General features: G+C 44.4%; 1 pseudogene; it reads right to left on the minus strand.

The window, feature by feature from the left end:
- Positions 1–3,488: 3,488 nt before the first annotated feature.
- LOC147734986 (olfactory receptor 5T18-like) lies at positions 3,489–4,413 on the minus strand (annotated as a pseudogene).
- Between the last annotated feature and the right edge of the window lie 13,907 nt (positions 4,414–18,320).

Raw genomic sequence — 18,320 nt, forward strand, 5'->3', positions numbered from 1 at the left:
ATTTTTGATACATGAGGCCCTTGTCTTATATACCCCTATGCAGTGCAATGAACAACAAAGGATCCAAAGTCAATAAACGAAGCATGGACAATGCCCCTGTATGAGTCATAGGGTACACAGTCAAAATATCGAGTTTTTAATGTCAAGGTACAGAAATATCGAGTTCTAAATATCGCAGGTAAGTAATATTGATGTTTTTTATATTGAAGTTAAAAATATCGTTTTGTGTCATTGTATGTAATATCGATGTAAATAATGTCGAAGTAAGAAATATCGATGTTGTAAATATCGAAATGTTAAAATATCATTATATGATGTATTATATTTATGTTATTTTTAATAGATATAAATGATTATATAATAGGAATACATATTAATTATTTTAAAATGTTAGATTTTTTTAGGAGCGGGATGTTGGGTTTATAGGGGATAAGGGTGGGGAGTGTTTAAAAAATTATAAATTTAATTGTAATGTATTTTAGTGAAATTTAAATTTGAAAATGAACCCACCATTCATACTACAAGTTAGTGGAAGAAATGTTGTGGGCTTATCGGTTGACTGATCACAGTGTCACCCACACAAGTACTTTTCTGCTTATAAGAGGACGTTTTCCTGGTTCTAAATTGGTTCCCTCTTGGTTACAAGATTGGGTTGTTGGTGGTGGTGAGCTGGTTCACATTCAGAGTTGGAGACTGGGTCAAGGTGAGGTCAGGCAAGTGGAGAGGTTTACAGGAACGTTCGTGTGACTAAGGTTTTTACGTTTTTTGTGGTCATTGAAGGAGATGAAAGATGGAATTTTCAAAAACTGGCTTTGTATCAAAGTCGTAGCATGTGTCCAGGTCAGAGTAGTGTTGATACTGGTTGCTCTGGAGCCAAGTTCATGCCGGATCTTGTTGATACTTAGAATTCTCATGAGAATGAGTCCAGAAATGTAGCTGATCCCTTGTTGAATGAGAATAGTGACAGATAGGATTCTACAAATTGTACTATGATAAGAGGTGACATGGGTGTTAGAGTATGGAGACCACCTTCTTATTACCAGGACTGTTATCTGCTTTTACCTTTTTTAGGTTTAGTAGAAGAGTTGTATTCTTTTTATCTTTTTTTATTCACTAGGTTATGTTAGGATTTTATCTTCTTGGTTCACTTGTTTTTGTGAGGGTTTTTTTTTTCCAAAGGAGAAGGATGTGTTATGATGTGTACCTACAAGTACATATGTGGTATTTCTCCTTCGGCTCCAAGCTCGAATGATAGGCCGATGGAACTCGAGGACTGTCAGTTGCAGCTGATTTCCCAAGGTGGTCGGACTCCAGGTTGTGCTTGTTATTAGAGAACTAATTATACTTACTGTGTCTCCTGTATTACTTTTGAGGATCCAACATAACACTGACATTGAAAGGTTGGTGGTTTGTTGGGCTACCACAGGGGATAAGGACAAGACTACAGAGGAACCAGAGCATGGTAATCAAGGAGTACCATACATATGTGGGCAGGCGTGGCTCAACTCAGTCTATGTGAGACACACATTCCTCTTTATTGTTGACAGAAGAAAAAATCCCTAAGAGGCTATGTTTAAGAAATCAGCGTATTTGAAACCATACACAATAATTATTCAGCAGGAAAAAAGAATGCACGCTTTCACAGATTAGCAAAGGACTTAATGACACAAATCAACTCAACTTTATTTTAGAGCACCTCAATTAAGTAGTACCATGATTCAATTCTAAATGCAATCATTCCTAACTTCATGTTACTCTAGACAATTGAGGTCACTTCTATGTTGGCTGGACTGATGCAAGAGTCCCACAGGTGACATTTACACTCCTGAATATTGGGACCTTACAATTGCCAATGTCTCTGGGATCATTTAAAATCTCATCCTCTTTAGGCTCTTCAATTTCTTGGGTCGTAGGTGTCGTTAGAAGACCCATCTAGACTAGTGTTATCATGACTTCTGCTCACATCAAAAGGGAAGACTTGTGCTTAGTCAATTACCAGTGTGTCGAGCAGCATTGCTGTCTTTACGAAACATGTTTTCTCTTTTTGCATGCTTTAAAACTGCAACTTTCCTCCCTTCTACTGTTGGAAAAGCCAGCACACCTCCAAACACACACACCTAGAAACACATGCTAAAGGCAAATGCATGAGGAGAACACTACAATATGATATGGTTTTGGATATGATGTGATATGATACACAATTTGGTATGATATGAGGTATGTTATGGAATATGATATGATATGATAAACAAGATGATATGATATGGTATGAGATATGTTACGGTATATGATATGTAGTAGTAGTTGTATGTACTTTATTAGATACAAATTTATCATAAAAGCATATGCATTCCTGACTCATAAATTAAAAAAACATTTTTTAAATACAACCAATATATAAAATCGTATACAAAATTATCATACAAAATGTGTACGGTAAAAGTCAATTAAACCAGTTAACATACAGCTAATAAAAAAAATAGTTCAAAATGGGCCCTCAGCCACCTTGCTCTTCTTTTTCGTTAGCAGCTTGGTGCGGGTTAGCCAAGCACTGCCCAAGTACTTGGCTAGCCCGCAGACCATGACAAGGGAGGTAGTGTCAGATTTTAAAATGCATAGCGCCATCGTGTAATTTTTAAAGCCCAACTTTTTGCAAATGGGTTTAAGCCATTTTCTTCTCACTACCCGATAGGCTGAACAGGCAAATAGAAAGTGGGCAAGGGACTCAGTAGGGGCTGCACAGCCAGGGCAAGAAGCAGATGCCGGATTGCACTGCTTCCATCCTGTTCTTAGTTCGTAGAGCAGAAGCGTTCCAAACCTCAACTTCAAATAGAGTGTCCTGTCTCTAGGAATTTGAATGAAGTAGAGAAAGGGTTCGATCATCCGGACATGCTTATGTTTTAGAAACTGCTCAGTAAGAATCCCCCAATTGGAACTCAGCGTCTCCTCCACCTGCACCCACTCCCAATATGCTTTCTTGATTACTTGCTTAGGTGGCGGAGTCTGGCTAATACAAGATTCCCCCAACCCTATGTCTGATAGGAGCTGTCTAAGCTTGCATATCCACTTAATCTTATTGCATGTATCCAATTTGATGAGTTTGTTAAGGGCAGCAGAATAATTGGCCAATTCGGGGGTCCTTCTTAGATGTACCCAAAATAATAAAGGGCGGAGCCGAACAGTATATGATATGATATAACACACAATGTGATATGAAATGATGCACAATATAATACGATATCATATGAGATATGTTATAATATATGATATGGTATGATACATGATGTGATATGATATGATATATGATATGAGATGATAATATATGATATTATATGATATGGTATGATATGAGATATGTTACAGTATATGATGTGATATTATGTGATATGATATGCTAAATCTATCCATGCTACATAAGTTGAAACATTGATCTGACAGTCAATAGTCTGAATAACAACAACACATCTAATTCTGTTGCCTGAAATGTTTTAACACCAATTCAGTTTTTTAAGAGCCTCCTTCACCTCATTGTTCCTCAGGCTGTAAATCAGGGGGTTTAACATTGGAATTATTGCTGTGCAAAAGACTGACGTCACTCTGTCCTGATTCATTGAGTAACTAGAGCTGGGTCGTATGTACATGAAGAGAATTGTTCCAAAGAATAGAGTGACACAGACAAAGTGAGAGGAGCATGTGGAAAAATCTTTCTTCCTACTCTCTGAGGAGTGAATTTACAAGATGGCAGAAATAATGTAAGCATATGAGAGGACAATGAAAGAAAGAGAAAGTAAAGTGAGACTCTCAACTACAAAAAATATCACCACCTCGTTGAGAGAGATGTCAGAGCAGGTGAGTTTTAGCAGTGGAGGGACATCACAATAATAGTGTGTGATCCTATTCGACCTACAGAAGGACAGCTTGAACGTGTAAATGGTATTTAAAAGAGCATTGAATAAGGACATTGAGTATGCCCCTAGTACAAGACCAATGCATGTCTGTTTTGTCATTATAGCTGTATAGAGCAAAGGGTTGCAGATTGCAGCATACCGGTCATAAGCTATAACTGCCAGGAGAAAAACTTCCATGCTCCCTGTAAAGCAGAATAGAAAGAGCTGTGAATCACACCCTCAAAAAGAAATAGTCTTATTTTCTGATAAGAATTTCACCAACATATTTGGTGTTTTATCAGTGGAGTAACAGATGTCCACAAAGGACAGATTACTAAGCAAGACATACATGGGTGTGTGCAGATGAGGAGTAAATGTGACCAGAACCATGATTCCAGTATTTCTGACCAGGGTGGTGATAGAGAGACAGAAGGAAAAGAATGAAGAGCAGAACCTGGAGCCTTGGGTCTTCAGTCAGACCAAGAAGGATGAACTCTGAATTAACTGTGTAGTTTGTTTCTTCCATTAGTCCAGAAAATATAGTCTGCCAAAAGAGAAACACATGAGAAATAGGGAAGTAGGATCTACATTTCACATATTCATCACTTGGGTAAGGCCATACATATAATAGAGGCAGAAGAAGAAAACATCACTGATTACATGCACTGCGTACTTCTTCTGTCAAGTGCATTTTGAACTAGTGTCTCTAAGTCATAAATGTTGCTAAAGATATCACACTGGATTTCCATGGTGTTTGGGACAATGTGGACCGTGTATGTGCTAGCGCTGTCATCACCCAGCTTCTACAGTTCAACACTTAGGGGCCGGTTACGATGCCGGGCGGATTGCCCCCCCTGGGCCTGTCACATTGTGCATGTAAAAGCATGACGTATTTTTTACATTGCAGTGGGTGCTGCTTGCAGAACTGCCTACCGCAATGTAAAAACTGGCGGGTGCATCATAATTCGTATGGTGGGACCGCCGCAACTATGGCGGGCGGTCCCTTTTGAGGCTGCGATGGTAGGCGGACTTTGTCCGCCCTCCATCGTAAACGGCCCCTTAGCTACAAGTTCTATACTTTCTTGCACAAATACATTTTTTGCTTTGATGGAAACATTATTTTCACATTCCGGCTCAGCTCTGTTCACATTTCACACCTGTTGCAGTGAGTGCTTGAGGATTCATATTTCTTCAGAACATTAATACATTAATATATATTATATTATGCAATGTGCTATTTTATATTTTATATTTTATATATGTCGAACATGCAAGGTGTAGGCTTATATCTATGTGGCAGATTCCTACAGGCGACAACAAAGCTTGTTTGACATCAAGCGACTTTCATCTCTGCTTGAAGATTAGACTTTTAACATAAACCTGCCCTTAGGCAATTGAATACTGGGATTTTATTCCCAACATGGATTTTGAATTATTTGCTTTAGCCAAGGTATTCCTTACTGGACCTAGAGTCTGCCCAGAGTCCTGGAGAACGATTGTAATGGCCGGATTTTCCGCTTAGATGGGATCAGCCCCCAGGGGCCCCTATGACCCAGCCAAAACGTACTCACCTCCCTCCTTAGAACGTATTCACAATGGATATGGATAGATATACAGGTAAATACAGGTCGCACCTAAGGATGGGGAATAGCAATACACATGCATAGATTTTCTACAATATCTTATTCACATCAGTTGGTCTCGCGGCCACCCCGACCCAGACCGGTCTACCCTAGGGCAGATATGACACACAATCCGGTGCGTCTACACATGGGCCTGCAGAACCCAATGCTCCCGTTTCCAAACGATCCACAATCCGGTAGATCTACACGCCAGTGTCCTCCCTGACGCTCTCACTTATGCAAGCCACAATCTTGTGGGTATACACGTTGGTAATCCCCCCCCAACGTTCTCACTAACGCCGCATATCAACGACGACCACATTCCTATGAACAGTTATCGGGACAATGTCTCAGTTATCTACTTGGGATAAAACTATAATAATGACTTTTAATACGGTTTCCAAATTATATGATGTACCTCCTATTCTTGGCATCAAAGGTCCACTCACTCCCTCTTTGTTCGATCACTATTTACCTGATCGGGATTTCACATCCGTTCATATAAACAACTTTCGACTAGGAGATCCATTTACCAAGATTGAACAGGAACACAAGGCACACGTTAGTTCTATAAGAACTAGGGTATTTATTGACAATAAACACATATCACATTACTATGCAACATAATTTCTGCAAAGAAAAGGTAAAGATTAGAATGCGCGCTAATTGGGAAAAGGGCGGAGATCACCTTGTTAATATGAAGTCTGGGCTCGGCAGTCATCTAGGTTCCCTTCTCGTCTCTGTGTCCTGGCTCGCCTCGCAGTCACACCCCAGCCGTCACAAGTACACGTCTGCACCGCTAGGCTCAACCTCGTCTGCTTCCCTCCAGGCCACCGGAACCTTGCTGGTTATTAGCTACCGTCTCTCTCTCTCTCTGTACCAGTGCGCTCTGCGCTAATTCTCCTTCAGTCTTTCTCAGAGAGTTTCGGTCTTAAATCTTTCTCGGACTTCAAAGATGGCGACTGTCCGCCATGAAATAATTAATGGCAGAGATGCTAACGGCTAGATGCCGCCTACGGACTAACTGACAACTGACTAACACCTTCGCTAATATCAAAGCCCGTTCCTTCATGGAAAGCTACGGCCAGCAACCTGCCGCCCACCAAATTCTTGTACCTCCCCGTACCAAGGACACGTTCCCAGCCGGCCGGCCTGAAGTTGTGTCTTCGGAGTGGAGAAAAATACATTCCTTCGATAAGGGCCAGCCTGAGCCGGTTCTCTCCAAGCGAACAACAGCTTGAAACTAAAACATTACACTTCACCTAGAAGGCCTCTCGAGCTACCAGGCAGAGGGCAAGATGGAGTCTGTCTCGTTTAAGGCCTACGGGGCCCACAATGTGCATAACTCCATGGAAAATATCCTAACACGTTAGCAAATGGGCAAATCATGATTAATACTTATATATCTATCCCCTAACTTAAATTCATAAGCCCTACATTAAGGAAAGTGACACGAAAATGCTCTAATATATGGAAGGCAGGGGTCCTGTCTATAGTCCTAATCCCTATGCTATGGGGGTGATAGGCTGGAGTCACTCTCCATCATTCTCCCCCTTAAAAGAGCCAGAAAAGGGCAGCCATTACATTACACCCCTTGACTCCAGTCTATTAACCACAAACTAAATAGAACTTACATCAGTAGAAGAATAATAGGAAACAAAATTAACTGATCTATGTCTCTTACTAAGTCTAAAAAATTGGAGCAGGGAAGGGATGCACTGAATAAAGCAACAAATAGCTATCAGAACACAAATAGCAACGATAACTCCCCCTAAAATCTGTCGTAAAGAATGCAAGTCAGGTAACCAATTAAAGAGCCAGTCAAAGAAACCCTGATCTATGTGTTGTCTAATTTCTGCAGTCAAGTCGTGGAGTTTGTCAATATGGACTTGGATTGATTTAGAATGGTCAGACAAATTAAAACAGCATAGGCCCTCAAACTCAATTCAAATAAGCTTTATTCGGCGTTTGGCCATAAAAGCAACACAGTAAAATACATACACGTTAAAAATAACTCAACATAACATTGCCTAGTTAAAAGAAAAATGGGTTAAGACCCAACTAAAAATAGTTTAGCATAAGCAGTTCTAAATAAAACCCCATAATACACAGAATCCCCCTTTTTCCCCCGCAGTTATTGTGATTCGGTGCTCGAGGACCAGGGTAAAAGTCATGGAGGTCCCAGATACGAATGGAGCCATCTCCAAGTTTTGGCTGGATAGATCGCAAGTAGGGGGCAGTGTTCCTGTCCTTAAACCTCACCAGAATCAAGTCCCCCGGAACATTTTTGGGCAGATGACCAAGCCACCCCACCCTTCTGACGCTCTGTATCCCACCGTCTAGCCAGGAAGGTAATGGTCTATTCTTTTGGAGCCAAAAAATGGCTTTGTTCAGTAGGTCCCGATGCAGTTCGCGTTTTCCTGGTCTGAGAGCGGGGACCCCAGAGAGAATGGTGACATATGGGGCTGCTACGGGGGGTAAATCGATGCAATGTCTTCCATCTAGTGTGATCACAGGGGCTCTTTGTGGGGCATGATCATGAATACGGGTGATATTGTGGTCACTTTGGATAGGTGGTGTAACAGGGGAGTCACAAGTTTGCAATATCCTGGGTGCATGGTCCGTAGGCCTTTTGTGGGTATTAGTGGGGGAAGAGCGTGTGGGGGTTACAGTGTTTCTAGTCGGTGGGTATGACTGTGCTACCGTTTTTTCAATCCTGCACAGTCTATCACCCAAATCATTTATTTTAGCAACCAGTGGAGAGAGAGCAGTATCAAGCAGTAGCTCGATTTGGGCCAGAAGAGCCGATTGAAGGGGGGATCGAACCTCAGCCTTATCCACAGGTGATGAGGCTGTACTGGGTCCGGGTACAGAGGGGCTGCATTTATTAGATGGAGGGAGGGTTGTAACGGAGGAAGCCTGGGGGGAGCAGATAGCTTGAACAGTGTCTCGAGACACTATGGGGGGGGATAAGGCATCCGGGATGTAGTGTGTGCCACAGAGGGCATTCAGCTCTTCCCAGACGGACATTGAAGTTGGGTGACTAAGATCCAGTAATCCTGGTAACAGCTATAAGCAGCTCAAGGCAATAGGGATGGAAGAAAAGGAGCTTGACTGTACCTTCTCCAAAGCTGGAGCCAAGAGTGGTGGCCCGTCCCGTCCTCCTAGTGCCTCTGAGGGCCACAGAGGGCCCGCCCTTGTCCCGGGCTTAGCCCGGCGCCGCCCGCGTGCGTCCCGCGAGGCGGTAGGGACCTCTGCCTTTAGTGCGCCTCCGTGCGCGATTCCCGGTGGGCGTGTCACCGCCAAGGATGCTGGGGGCTGTAGTCTCCCTGCCGGCTGCCGCGTGGTGGAGGAAGCGGCGGCCGGAGACCAACAGCAGCAGGAGTGTGGCGTGACCCCCGGTGAGTGCTCCAAATGCCCTCGTCAGCCCTCGGGACCCCCGCTCGTCTGCAGGGACCCCCGCCTTTAGTGCGCCTCCGTGCGCGATTCCCGGTGGGCGTGTCACCGCCAAGGATGCTGGGGGCTGTAGTCTCCCTGCCGGCTGCCGCGTGGTGGAGGAAGCGGCGGCCGGAGACCAACAGCAGCAGGAGTGTGGCGTGACCCCCGGTGAGTGCTCCAAATGCCCTCGTCAGCCCTCGGGACCCCCGCTCGTCCGCAGGGACCCCCGCCTTTAGTGCGCCTCCGTGCGCGATTCCCGGTGGGCGTGTCACCGCCAAGGATGCTGGGGGCTGTAGTCTCCCTGCCGGCTGCCGCGTGGTGGAGGAAGCGGCGGCCGGAGACAAACAGCAGCAGGAGTGTGGCGTGACCCCCGGTGAGTGCTCCAAATGCCCTCGTCAGCCCTCGGGACCCCTGCTCGTCCGCAGGGACCCCCGCCTTTAGTGCGCCTCCGTGCGCGATTCCCGGTGGGCGTGTCACCGCCAAGGATGCTGGGGGCTGTAGTCTCCCTGCCGGCTGCCGCGTGGTGGAGGAAGCGGCGGCCGGAGACCAACAGCAGCAGGAGTGTGGCGTGACCCCCGGTGAGTGCTCCAAATGCCCTCGTCAGCCCTCGGGACCTCAAACTCAGAACATTCATGTCCATGTTTTAACAAAAGATAATCAATAGCTGCGCGATTCTGTAAAATAGCTCTACGTTCGCCTTGGGCGTCTAATAAAAGGTCAGATAAAACAGTAGAGGTTTGGTTGATGGACTTAACCATCCAGCAGGCCATCTTGCCGATCGTTTTGGCATTATAAACGGCCAATGCAGGCACTCCAATGATAGAAAAAGCTAAACCAAGATATTCTGATTTAGAATAAAGGTCGACAGAGGAATCACAGTCCTCATGCAATGACATGGAGTCACGTACAATACGGGAATGTGAATTAGGATGTGAGTAAAACATTAATAAACTCAATCTAGTGATGGCACATGGGCCACCAGAAATATTTGCAGGAATATAGGGCCAAGATGAATTTCTGCAAGAAAAGAGCCATCCAGCTGGCAATAACATTGAACGATAATAACTAGGGGCAACTAATAAACGTTTACATGTCATATTATTCTTCACAGAAAGACATGAATTCGGAAGTCTCTTTAAACACAGTAATCGTTGATGAGCTGAAAAAGAAGTTGCAGCCTGTATTTTTAGCTTGATACATTCGGTGATGGCTTTAGGATCACACGTCATTATAAAACATAGGTCTCCAGGGGTAATATTAAAAGTAGTAATCCGGGAATGAATAGGGATATCGAGGTCTGGAAGAGCAGTACATAAGGGACAAAATTTGTGGGCCGCAAAGTCGCCCAGAATAATATTTGGTCGGGCATTCGAGATATTAAAAATATGTCGCAAAGTCTCAGTAGATGCAGGGACGGCAACCAGACAGGTCGCTAAAATGTCAGTGACAGACTTCATTGGGGTAAGACAGAAATGTGGAGAGTTCGTCACTCGCTTTGCGAGTGTAATCCAAAAGTTAGAGGAAGTGCTCCACGCAGACCGTGGAGCTCGGATTCTCCCATCAACCGGCGTCGGTGGATCCTCTCCTCTCCCAGCGTAGCAGGCCAAAAGGAGTCCAACGCCGACACATCCTGCAGCAGCAGTCCAGAGAATGATCTGAAAGAATACAAACACAGGCCTTAATCATTCTCGTAAATAACATTTATCAGCTGGGACAGCTTCCCAGCCATCTTTCCCTGGCTTCATCACCAAAACGGTGTTGTCATGACCGGTCGCAATATTATCAGCCTGTTCAGGAGGATTTTTAGGCGATTGCACCCATATCTTAGCTCCAGGAAGTTCAGATGATCCGAAGCCTTTTTGTCCTCGCACAGTTAGCAACGTTGGGGCAGAGCTTTTTTTTGATCTCACCACTGAAGACAGGCATAATCAGTAACTGAGCAACGCCATATTACAGAATAAGCAGCTCCAGGGTTTTAATGGTATTCACTTGGGTAGCGTTCTTGCAAGGGAAAGCGACCAAAAGGCCACTGTAAGTGTCAACAACTGTACAAATATATTGACAATTTCTGCTCATAGGGAGCGGACCGATATAGTCAATCTGCCAAATTTGAGCGGGCAATTTACCTCGATGCAAGTGGCCTCGAACAATTTGAGGCACCTCCTTTTTCCTAGAATGCTGACAAATGGGACAATGTAGAATGACATCTTTTATTAAAGAAAAAGGAATATGAATTCCTCTATCGGCAGCCCACCTGCTAGTGGCTTTCTCTCCAAAATGTCCTGCTTTCTGGTGGGCCCACTTCGCCAATCCCGCCAAATCAGAATCTTGCATGTCCACCACTGCCTCAGCAATTTTAGATTTTTCATCTGCAATGTTATGGAAGAATTTATCAAGGGAGTCAATTGGAGTGTGAGCATCCACGTGAAAGATTGTTACAGTACTCTGCGGGAGCAACTCCCAAATTTCTTGCCATAATTCCTTTCCCCACAATTCTTTTGAATGCAATTCTCAATTATGAGAATGCTATGTTGGTAACCATACCGCCAGTCCATTCGCAGTGGACCAGGAATCAGTGAAAATATGACATGTGCCAGGCAATGCCTGTTTCAAAACTTGGTAAACCGCATAGAGTTCAGCATACTGACTACTCTTACCATCTCCAGTCGTACTCAATAATTTCTGCGTGATCGGGTTATACGAAACAGCTTTCCAATGTCTTTTGTCACCGATGAACTTCGCTGACCCATCCGTAAACCACACATGTTTTCTATCCTCCACGGACAGATCATCAAATGATTTACCCCACTTAACGGGAGACTCCTGCACCACGGGTACCGAACAATCGCTTTCAGTCTCATTGGAGGGCGCCTGCGCCACTCGCTCATGTAAAACCGCCACACCTTTCGGACCCACACGTGCCCTGTCCTGAATGTACCATTTCCATTTAATCACCCTCGCCTCCTGAGCATGTCCAATTCGATGGGACTTCGGTGAACTCAAAACCCACTGCATAATGGGAATTTCAGGCCTCAAAATCACAGCATGGCCTAGGGTCAGTTGCTCGGTATCCACCAGAGCCCAATAACAAGCAAGCAATTGTTTCTCAAAGGGTGAGTAACGCTCACCAGCCTCAGGTAACTTTTTGGTCCAAAAACCCAACCGCACTTTTTGTCTGCCCTGCTTTTGCCACAGGCTCCAATTGGCATACAGACCTTCTACGGACACATTCAAATCCACATCACCGTCACTCACAGGCCACAAATCCAAAGCATACTGAATAGCTTCTTTAGCCAAATTAAAAGCATTCTGTTGAGACTCACCCCATTCAAACGCATTCTTTTTACGAGTGACTCGATATAATGGAGCCAGAATCTGACTTAGATGGGGAATATGCTGACGCCAAAAGCCAAACAAACCAATGAAACATTGAGCCTCTTTCATGTTCCTAGGAACTGCAAAATCAAGTATTTTTCACTTCACCTGTGGGATCACTTCTCTGTGACCTTCATGCCAATTGATTCCTAAAAATTTCACATTTTGGGACGGAGTTTGTAATTTGTCAGGATTGATTTCCCAACCTTTCGCTCGCAAACAGTCAAGGATCTGATCTAAATGGGACTGTACCTGATCTTGCGTTTCACCTTGAATCAAAATGTCGTCAATATAATGACAGACCTGAACTCGTGGATTCGTGGGCACTTCAGACAAATGCTCTGCCACCAGCCGGTGACAGATCGTAGGACTGTGTACGTAGCCTTGAGGAAGACTCCGGAACGTCATTTGACGTCCATTCCATGTAAAACTGAACTGTTCCTGACATTCGGGGGCAATCGGAATTGAAAAGAAAGCATTAGCAATATCAATAGAAGCATACCACGTACCTGGATGCTTTTGAATTCTCTGAATAAGCGTGACAATGTCAGGCACTGCAACAGTCAATTTAGGTGTGTTTTTATTCAACTCTCGATAATCAACAGTCATGCGCCAAGAATTGTCACTTTTGCGCACGGGCCAAACGGGATTATTCCAAGCAGACGTGACCGGAGTTATGACTCCCGCGTCAACCAAATCCTGAATTGTAGCAGTAATTTCTTCATGACCACCTGGGATACGATATTGCTTTTGAGAAATTACCTTCGTGGCCAAAGGAATTTTAATAGGTGGCATTCGCAAACGGCCAACCCGTACAGGTCTGGTCGAAATGTACTGTCTAGTTCCAAATTGATAACAACCATCATCCAAATGCAAAGTCATTCCTTTCAAAATGTCAATTCCAATTATATATTCCAAAAGTGGTACAACTAACACAGAGTATTCTCTACGAGGAATCCTACCAATTTTAATGTCAAGTGCAGTTTGAACTGCGGGTGTTTCTTTACCACCCAAACCAGTAATTGTGAAAGACTGTCCATAAAATTTCTTTGATTTACCATGAATTAAAGTGGCCTCCGCCCCAGTATCAACCAATGCTCGGGCCCTTTGGATATTACGATGTTTCCAAAAAATCTCAATATCTACATAGTGTCTGTTGTCTCTGTGAGCCCACTTGTGTACCGGAGCTTGACCTATTTCCTAGTCATTTTTCCTGCGTTCCGTCAACCAAGACAAATCAGGGTAAATGCTCTCAGTTTTCTTTGGTATCAAAATGTCTTGTTCATATCCGTCTCCAGTACGAAACGGATTATTGTCATGTTCAAAAAATTGTGAATTACGGTCAGAAAGTCTGTTACGATCCTCTCTTTTTCTCATGTCAGGGGAATAACTCCTTTCCTCTCTTTGTCGGTTGGAAACACGATCATCTCTCCCCCTCTCACGGTCATCCTCTCTCCCCCTCCCGCCATTACGATGAGGGGATCCATCACGTTCATAACGCCGATCATCACGGCGATCAGAATTCACACGTCGCCTCTCATCACCACTGTCATCAGAACCACGGTCACAATCATTCTTACGCACACGACGGGCACCGTCCTTTCGATCCAAACCACGCTTACGAAACATGTCCCATAAGCGATTATTAGGCTCACCGTCAATGTCCTCCCTTTTGACACCATCAGCAATGAGAGCAAGAAACATGTCACGTCTAGAGAACTTATAGTCCCCACCAGTACGACCCTCAGGTCGAGATTGTCTCTCAGGTTTAAACCACTCACCCAGCTCACCAAGCTGACGAACAGACTCAAGCACAGCAGACAAAGGATTGCCAGTCTGATTAATCAATAATGTCATCATGACCTGCTTGTAAGCAACAGGTGAAGAACGGATAATGCGAATGCGCACAGAAGATGTTAAAAGACCATCCAGCAATCTATCAGCAGTACTAAGAAAGATAGCCGTTTTCATGACTTCCTCCTTTAAACGTTGCGACGCATCGCGCAAAGTGTACCATGGTTTCTCATCAGTGGGCCAATCAGATTCAGTTGGATATTTATGATTACAGCCGTCAGACGCAAGCTGGAGCAAAGTAATTTGACCAGCACCATTATAGTTTCGAAAATTATCTTGAATCGTAGAATCAGAACTCAAAGAGCAAAACCGTAAACAATCAACAGCATCGAGCATAATACCGGCAGCGCCAAGTTCATAAAGGCGCACCATCCAGGTAAGCAAGGCCTCACCAGGCCGTTGTCGAAATCGTTGTAAAATGTCACTAACCTCCTGCTGAGTAAAATCTTCAATACAGTCTAAAGCTATACCAGCCGGATTACCAGGGGCTTGTTGTAATTTGCGTCGAAACACAGGGTGAGCAGAAACCTCAGGAAGAGCTTCCGAGGAAGCCCGCATCTTAGATTTAGCAGAACAATCAGGGCAAGCTACGTCATCCGAACGGGAAGAACGAGCACGGTCGCTGTGAGGACCTGTATCAGTACATGAAGCAGATTTACAATCACGTCCGGAGCAAGAAGACTCGCGCTTGTCACCCTCCTCCGCCGAGGAGTCAGAAGTATGTGAATCCCAGATATTACCATCCCACTCATCGGGGTTCCAATCCATTCCGGCTTTTGCTACAACCAGACGCACTTTGCGTGTAGATACACGACCACGACGATGTTTATACTTATATCGTGCAATGCGGACCGCAGCTCTTTCGGCTATGGTCTGATATGTTTCAAGTTTGTCGGCAAGCAATTTATTTTGACAACGCAAAAGAGTATGCGCATTTTGCAACTCAACACACTGTCCTTCCATGTCCTTAAACTGCTTCTGTAGCTGAACAAACCTCTCATGCAGTATTCTGTAGGCATTAAGAACAATCCAACCTCTGCGTCCTAAAATAGGAAGCTTATCACCCTTCACTACCGGCGCTTTCTGTAAGCACGATACCACATCGGCAGGCTCCGCCTGCTCCAAGCAAGAAGACCAATTTTCACTCAAACCAGTAGAATCAGCCCACTCACGGGCCAAAGCCTCGTAAGGCGTACACTCCCAGCCGGGAATCTGAATCGGTAACTTGAAAACCGACGGTGATTTTTTCGCAAACATATTGACACAAAAAAGTTATATACACAATCATAAACAAAAATTTTATACGTACGAGCCGAGCGCAAACCAACAAGATTAAAACAACACAATGCACACAGGCTTCGTAAACAGTTCGTGACGCCAGATGTAATGGCCGGATTTTCCGCTTAGATAGGATCAGCCCCCAGGGGCCCCTATGACCCAGCCAAAACGTACTCACCTCCCTCCTTAGAACGTATTCACAATGGATATGGATAGATATACAGGTATATACAGGTCGCACCTAAGGATGGGGAATAGCAATACACATGCATAGATTTTCTACAATATCTTATTCACATCAGTTGGTCTCGCGGCCACCCCGACCCAGACCGGTCTACCCTAGGGCAGATATGACACACAATCCGGTGCGTCTACACATGGGCCTGCAGAACCCAATGCTCCCGTTTCCAAACGATCCACAATCCGGTAGATCTACATGCCAGTGTCCTCCCTGACGCTCTCACTTATGCAAGCCACAATCTTGTGGGTATACACGTTGGTAATCCCCCCCAACGTTCTCACTAACGCCGCATATCAACGACGACCACATTCCTATGAACAGTTATCGGGACAATGTCTCAGTTATCTACTTCGGATAAAACTATAATAATGACTTTTAATACGGTTTCCAAATTATATGATGTACCTCCTATTCTTGGCATCAAAGGTCCACTTACTCCCTCTTTGTTCGATCACTATTTACCTGATCGGGATTTCACATCCGTTCATATAAACAACTTTCGACTAGGAGATCCATTTACCAAGATTGAACAGGAACACAAGGCACACGTTAGTTCTATAAGAACTAGGGTATTTATTGACAATAAACACATATCACATTACTATGCAACATAATTTCTGCAAAGAAAAGGTAAAGATTAGAATGAGCGCTAATTGGGAAAAGGGCAGAGATCACCTTGTTAATATGAAGTCTGGGCTCGGCAGTCATCTAGGTTCCCTTCTCGTCTCTGTGTCCTGGCTCGCCTCGCAGTCACACCCCAGCCGTCACAACTACACGTCTGCACCGCTAGGCTCAACCTCGTCTGCTTTCCTCCAGGCCACCGGAACCTTGCTGGTTATTAGCTACCGTCTCTCTCTCTCTCTGTACCAGTGCGCTCCGCGCTAATTCTCCTTCAGTCTTTCTCAGAGAGTTTCGGTCTTAAATCTTTCTCGGACTTCAAAGATGGCGACTGTCCGCCATGAAATAATTAATGGCAGAGATGCTAACGGCTAGATGCCGCCTACGGACTAACTGACAACTGACTAACACCTTCGCTAATATCAAAGCCCGTTCCTTCATGGAAAGCTACGGCCAGCAACCTGCCGCCCACCAAATTCTTGTACCTCCCCGTACCAAGGACACGTTCCCAGCCGGCCGGCCTGAAGTTGTGTCTTCGGAGTGGAGAAAAATACATTCCTTCGATAAGGGCCAGCCTGAGCCGGTTCTCTCCAAGCGAACAACAGCTTGAAACTAAAACATTACACTTCACCTAGAAGGCCTCTCGAGCTACCAGGCAGAGGGCAAGATGGAGTCTGTCTCGTTTAAGGCCTACGGGGCCCACAATGTGCATAACTCCATGGAAAATATCCTAACACGTTAGCAAATGGGCAAATCATGATTAATACTTATATATCTATCCCCTAACTTAAATTCATAAGCCCTACATTAAGGAAAGTGACACGAAAATGCTCTAATATATGGAAGGCAGGGGTCCTGTCTATAGTCCTAATCCCTATGCTATGGGGGTGATAGGCTGGAGTCACTCTCCATCATTCTCCCCCTTAAAAGAGCCAGAAAAGGGCAGCCATTACAACGATTCATGCACTTTAGTACTATTTTCGTCTTGGTCCACTGAAACAAAAGCACACAAACTATAACAGGCTTCCACTGGACTCTACATGGACAGTGAAGGAGGTCTGTCTGATTGTTCCTACTTGGCATCTAGAGTTAGGTGGAATAGCTAATTCAAAGTATTAATCCCAGGAACACGTGATCTTCTGACCTAACTGTAGTCATATGGAAAAGATGAGCAAACCAAGATGCGCAGCTCAAACACATACTAGATTCTAAAGCCTACCGGACTGGTTGTTAGTGTTGACCAATCATCACTAGGCAGACAAGGGTGAATCAGCATCCTTCTGTCAAGGGTTGTCTCTATGCTCTTGGTAATCCACCCTGGAAAAGGATAATAGACCGCTGCCACTGCTGTTGCTGAACCTGCTAGTCTTGGTTAGGTCACTGCAAAAGAAGCAGCTTAGACCACTAGGAGGAACTGCTGATGGTGCCTTTATCTAGGTATCTGTGGCCTCCAGTCTTAAGAATATGGTATTAAAACACGGCATATATTAACCTACAGGAATCAACCAACCACCACTGTAAATTGCATAGATATATTATCACTTTGCTTTAGGTTCTTTATCTGACCTTGTGACACCTAGTAAATATTCCTGGAGGTTCAATGCTGCAGCACATCACTACTATTGCATACCGTGTATATCCATTTCAGTATCAGCACCATGTTGGCAGTGCATCTTTTTCTACTTTTTCTTCTGCCTCCTGAGTCCTTCCTTTCTCAGCTGCAGCACCTTAAATCATTCCCCACTGCTTTTCATGGATTTCCTCATGTGCCACTTATTATATCTCACAACTCTGGTCAACCTGCATCATCCTTCTTTATTGGGCAGGGGAAAGGCTGCTCCTCTATTCAGAAGAAATATAGGGGAGTCCCTATCTTGCCATAGAGTTGAGAAAAAGAACGTCTACTGAATAGTAGAGAAGGTACTCACAGCCCTTATGTACAAACCATAACCACATGTATAATAAATCTCAGAAATGGATAAAATAAGATAAAAAACAATTTGAAAT

Source organism: Lissotriton vulgaris, chromosome 1_2, assembly GCF_964263255.1.
Source record: "Lissotriton vulgaris chromosome 1_2, aLisVul1.2, whole genome shotgun sequence".
Taxonomy (NCBI): Eukaryota; Metazoa; Chordata; class Amphibia; order Caudata; family Salamandridae; genus Lissotriton; species Lissotriton vulgaris.